At 35.1% G+C, this 6,105-nt stretch overlaps 1 pseudogene; it reads left to right on the top strand.

The window, feature by feature from the left end:
* Window positions 1-2,439: 2,439 nt before the first annotated feature.
* LOC100766689 lies at window positions 2,440-3,217 on the top strand (annotated as a pseudogene).
* The last annotated feature ends 2,888 nt before the right edge of the window (window positions 3,218-6,105 follow it).

Below are 6,105 nucleotides of genomic sequence, written 5' to 3'. Positions count from 1 at the left end.
GACAGCTCCACTCGGTCCATGATCTACTTCTAAGAAAACCTTCTATTTGTCCATAGACACAGACCTCTTCCTTAGCTGAGAACATCAATCAGGGAGCTCCAGCAAGCCCTGTAGTTAATGGGAGCAACACTGTACCACCTGAGATGCACTGATTATTTCCTACACAGGGGCTTCTCTGGCCCTCAGAGGTATAATATCTCATACAAGATATAGATTTAACAATCACATGGAAGGTTAAGTAGCAAAAAGAGCATTAGTGATATCAGACATGAATAGTAGAACATCAGTAGCATTTCTGACAAATAAAAGCCATTAGTTTGTCAAATTTTTTAATGAAATCATGATTAATAAATGCCTCTCAAAAGTCTGTATCAAAGTCACCACATTTGGGTGATGAATGCAAACATTCAGACCATGCATTGCCAAGAGCTCTGTGTTTCACTTTCACAGCTCCTCGGATTGATGTTTCCATTATTCTAACACATAATTTATCAAATTGAGAGGGACAATTCATTATGTGCACAGTATAACCATCGTGTACTAAATAGCACAATTCAAGACTTAGATGGGTTCTTATATACTGAAATTCTTGCTCTTATTATTATTTGAAAATCAGATTCTTAAACACTAACTACAGTAGAATTTACAAAATGCAAAACAGACTAAAAGGTCTACTCTTATAATTTTAGTTTTCTTGAGAACCTTCTGACACATTCTTTCCTGAGGTAATGTTTCCATTGACTTCCGTATTTCCATTTCTGTGGGCCATTCAAGTGTTCTTAAATCAGTATTAATCAGTAGTGGGATGCCATATTGAAGCCTGTGTAAGGAGACTTCTGTAGTTATTTTGCTTTAACTTAAATAGCAGTGTGCACCATTGCTTAAAAGCTCATTGAATTAAATTATAGACACAGCATTCCTCTCTACTTAAAAATGGGAAACATTGACTAACGTAGCACTTTGATTTCCAATTATAAACACTTTGCGTTAGCCATCTGAAATTTGTGGCAATACTTTGATGTAAAGTATGACTCAGTAAATGAATTTAATAGACTCCATGAATTCTTGTTAGAAAAAAAAACACAAGCATATCTTGAAGATAAAAAAGAGTGGTGATTAATGTGCACTTGTCTTGTAAAGCTCACTCATATGCAAAAGTCAGATACACCAGGAAGGCAACACTAAAGATATGATATGTTTTGACAAGAGAGTACTTAAAGTGGAAAGAAGCATATTCTAGACTCCATGCCTCAGACTCAGTGGACTGGACATTTTTTTTCTTTCTTAGCTACAAATAGTTTATTAGTGTTCACATTGAAAATTTTTCTTTCTAAAAGTAGTGCGACATGTATCTTCCAATTCAAACTGTAATGAGAGCATTGTAATTAATTTCAGGGACATATAACTTTTTGAGATAATGTTTAATTAAAAATACATTTATTTTTATAAATCAATAAATATAAATCAATATGATCTACAGAAATACTGTTCTCAATGAAAGCATAAAGCATAAAGTGATTTCCATCTTTTCTATGTTGATAAATTAAAATATTTATTTGAAGTTTGTACATGTGTCAAAATTATAAAATATGTTATTCTGATGTTTCATGTAATAGAAGAATAAGTATGATACATATACATACAAATATATATATATATATATATATATATATATATTTGTGTGTGTATGCACAGTCATTTCATCAACATTACAAAATTAGTGGAAAACATGTGTCTTATTCCAAAAGTAACTTTACAACCTGCTTCTGAAATCATTTGTTGACATTAGAGTCTTACTCCATAATTTTCAAGGGTAATCTGCCTTAAAATTGTCACTAAGAGGCAATTCTAAAACTTATTCTTTACTCTTACCTTAATATTGAAACTTGTGAGCTTTCTTTTGGTTTACTGTTTCCAATTGCAATTCTAAGACCTAAAATTCCCGTTGCATAATTCTCAGGTTCACGAGCTTGACCATGTGGAAAAGTACAGTTATAAGTATTTAAAATTGTTGATTAAGTTACTGTACTTAAATTCTGCCTTTCCTGTTTGTATCTGTGCAGAGTATTACTGATAGTCAGCTGTTTGATTCAGTTGATTAGCATCTGTCCTGCTCTTTGGAGATGTCTTCTTAATAATCTTTCTGACCTGCAATTAGATTGCCTAACACTGATGATCTCTTTGATTTTGCCTATATAAAGTTATACAAACTGTTACAAAGCAGCAAGGGAGTTAACATAAGCTACCTTGAGTTTTAAGTAATAAATGCTTTAACTTTATGTCAACAGAATCTAAGCATCTAAGCATATAATTGCTTCTTCTACTTCTGGAAAACACCAAATGGTGCATGACACCTGTGCAACTAGAGGGCCTGGGGCCCAGGATTAGGAGGCCCCAGAGGCCGTGGTCATTGTGGTCGAGGACGTGGCTGATGCAGCAGCGGGGCTCGTTGAGGTAAAGCCGAAGACAAGGAGTGGTTCCCCGTCACCAAGCTGGGCCGTCTGGTTAAGGACATGAAGATCAAGTCCCTGGAGGAGATCTACCTGTTCTCCCTGCCCATTAAGAAATCCAAGATTATTGATTTCTTCTTGGGCGCATCACTAAAGGATGAGGTTTTAAAGATCATGCCAGTACAGAAGCAGACTCGGGCTGGCCAGTGGACCAGGTTCAAAGCTTTTGTCGCTATTGGGGACTACAACAGTCATGTTGGTCTTGGTGTTACGTGCTCCAAGGAGGTAGCCACTGCCATCAGAGGGGCCATCATCCTGGACAAGCTTTCCATTGTCCCTGCGTGGAGAGGCTACTGGGGGAACAAGATTGGAAAGCCCCACACTGTTCCGTGTAAAGTGACAGGCCATTGTGGCTCTGTGTTGGTGCTTCTCATCCCTGCCCCCCAGAGGCACTGGCATCGTCTCTGCTCCTGTGCCCAAGAAGCTACTGATGATGGCTGGTATTGATGATTGCTACACATCATCCAGGGGCTGCACTGCCACCCTGGGCAACTTTGCCAAGGCCACCTTTGATGCCATCTCCAAGACCTACAACTACCTGACCCCCGACATCTGGAAAGAGACTGTGTTCACCAAGTCTCCTTATCAGGAATTCACTGACCATCTTGTGAAAGCCCACACCAGAGTCTCTGTTCAGAGGACCCAGGCTGCAGCTGTGGCCACCACATAAGGGTTTTTATACAAGAAAAATAAGGTGAATTAAGTCTCTTTAAAAAAAAAGATAAATATAATTAAAACTGCATTTTTGTTTTTTGATCAAGACACATTTTGGGTTTCTAATCAGCTGTGTTGCTATGTAATATAAACACTTTTGAATTTCACAAATAGATTCATGGAATAAAGACATGACACATGTAGTAAGAGACTTTGTGGTAGAGCTGAGAGAATGATGGCTTAAATTCTTGTGGTGCTCTGGAATTAAATATCCTATAGTCCTCATTTGAGTCCTTCTGAAATCTGATGATTTACAAAATGAGAGCTTAGCATCCCCGTGCCATTTTTATTATTCTTTTAAATGGAAATTGAGAGTTAACACTTCAAATGATGGGTCTGTGTAGAAAGTGCATACAGCATTCCTTTTTCTTTTAGCAAAGAACTAAATGGTTATTTCAAAAATAAATAGAACAAATTAAATATTAGATAGAGCTTTTTTCTTTATACTTCGTTTGCTACCAATAACCAAGAAGCAATGAGAACATTTGACAAGAGAATTCTATCGATTTTTTCCCTCCAATTACATTAGGCAGATTGAGTTTATCCACTGTCTTCAATAGAGATGAATATGAATTATCAGAGGTGTTTTTTAACAAGATTTCAGGGGAGGTTTCCATATATTGCACTGATAAGATTTGCATGCAGTTGACAGCTGCAGGACATAAATTAAATAAATGTTATTAATGTGTTAAAAACATAAAATACAGCAAAGTCAATGTTTTAAAGGAAAATAAAATAGCAGACAGTAGCCTTGAGTAAGTCTTAATCCATGGTGGTGTAATGTGTATTTGTTGACTTTTATTTTATTTTTGAATGTGGGATTACTAAAAGGAAGAAGCAAACTAACTTAATGTACCCATTATAAAATAATTGTTCCTCTGAAATGGGTTCCCTGGAAAGGGAGTTTAGGTGTAAGCACGAAATCAAGCCGAATACCAAAGAGACCTATGTACTAGTCTTGACAATTAGGCTAACAGTATTTTTAAATGAATTGTAGATTCTTTTCCTATGATTTGTCCTGATTGTTAAAAATAAAGATTTCAAAAGCCCTTTCTAAGTATAAAATTGTATATGAGTATGATGATTTAAAACTTAACAGAATCAAACTGCCAGGAAAGAATAATCTTCATTGGAAATAGCAAAACACAGGAAACATATTTTCCCCCAAATCATCATGTATTTGTTGTCTCCTTCCTATGCTTTTCAGCAATTTAATCAAACATGATTATTCATGCTGTCTTAAATGTTATGATCAGCACATTTTATGAATCAAAACAAAACATCTACAGCAACACCAAGCAAGACTCTACATTGAATTTCTCCAGAAAGCAAACCAGAAATCTTGATCTCTGACAAACTCATCATTTGATGTAGTTCATGTAGTCAGAGAGGAATTTTGTGTCCAAGCTTTAAAAACTTCCAGGTTTTTAAACCCAAATGATGTTCATGTCTTCAGTTCCAGGGGGAAAAAGAATTTCTAAAAAACGAAGAAAATGTCTTAATATTGAAAACTGATACATGATAAGACTGAATGCTAGTCTTTAGCACACCAAGAGAATAATGAGACCACAAAAATATCACAGAGGAATGGGTGGCTGAATTTCAGTCAATGAACTTGATAGTGTTAATTTAACAGCTAATACACTTTGGAGAAAATAATTCAGAAAATTTCACATTCCACAAATGAAAGACCAGATATAGACAGCAATGGTTTGGAAAGGATGTTTAATTTTCAGTTAAATCTGATGTATCATTTCCTCCATAGGTGATATGGATACTTTCTGTTTGCATAGTTTTTAGCATGATAAAATAAGCATTACCATGTGTAGTGATGGTTTTGTAGATGTTTCATGACTCACATCCCTGAAACAGTTGATGTTGATTGTCAGTGTTATCAGGGAACTGATAAGAAATCAGACTGGGGCTTTCAATAAGGGAGATGTTTAGCAGTGTTTTCAAGAAGAAAAACAAAACAAAACAAACATTCAAAAAACAGGTCAGGGAATTATAATGCAATAGTATTGTCACAAATGTTTACAAAAATATTTAGAATGAGATTTAATTAGTCACAGTATTTGTGCATATGGAATACTACTAGATACTTTTATAAATTGATAGAACTTTCAAAAAAAGTATCAATGTTTGCTGGTGTTTATTTTTTAATATAATTTCCCTTGTAGTCTGTATCTTCTTAGCATTCTTTACAAACTATATTATGCTTCTACTATAAAGAATCCTTTGATTACCATGGTGCCAAGCCTGCAAGATATGTTCATGTTATTGTGATTCATAAAATGTTTCATTTGATTCATGAAATGCACACAAATCTTTAGGAGTAATCAATCAATAACAGATTTGTCTTAAGGATCATTCCATGGGATGTGACCCATATCTGACACTTCTTGAGTGACAAAGAACTTAAGAGTACATAGCTCACAGAGTTGAGAAAAAAATACTACTGCAAAAAAAGAAAAAGAAAAAAGCTCACAAAACTACTACATGTCAGAATAGCTTCCTTTTATAGGAGATGAGAGCAAACACAGAGCCCCACACATGGATAATGTGCAGTGAATAAGAGACCTTTGAACAATCAATAGTAAATGGAATGTCTCATTCAAAACTCAGGGAACTCTAGAGAACTATACAGAGAATAAGGCAGAAGACTGTAAGAGCTAATGTGGATGGAATACATCAAGACAATAGTACCCTCCAGACACAACAGGAGTGGTGCACACATGAACACATAGATATTGTAGCAGCAAACACAGGATCTGCACAGGTATAAGAATTCATATGATTCCCAGTAGTTAGTATGATTTATAACTAAAAAATAATATTGCTTAGAAGGGCATATAAATTATAACATAAATGTAAATGCATT

This window comes from Cricetulus griseus, chromosome 2, assembly GCF_003668045.3.
Source record: "Cricetulus griseus strain 17A/GY chromosome 2, alternate assembly CriGri-PICRH-1.0, whole genome shotgun sequence".
Lineage (NCBI taxonomy): Eukaryota > Metazoa > Chordata > Mammalia > Rodentia > Cricetidae > Cricetulus > Cricetulus griseus.
Note: the sequence above shows the minus strand (reverse complement) of the source record. Positions and strands in the feature narration are given on the sequence as shown.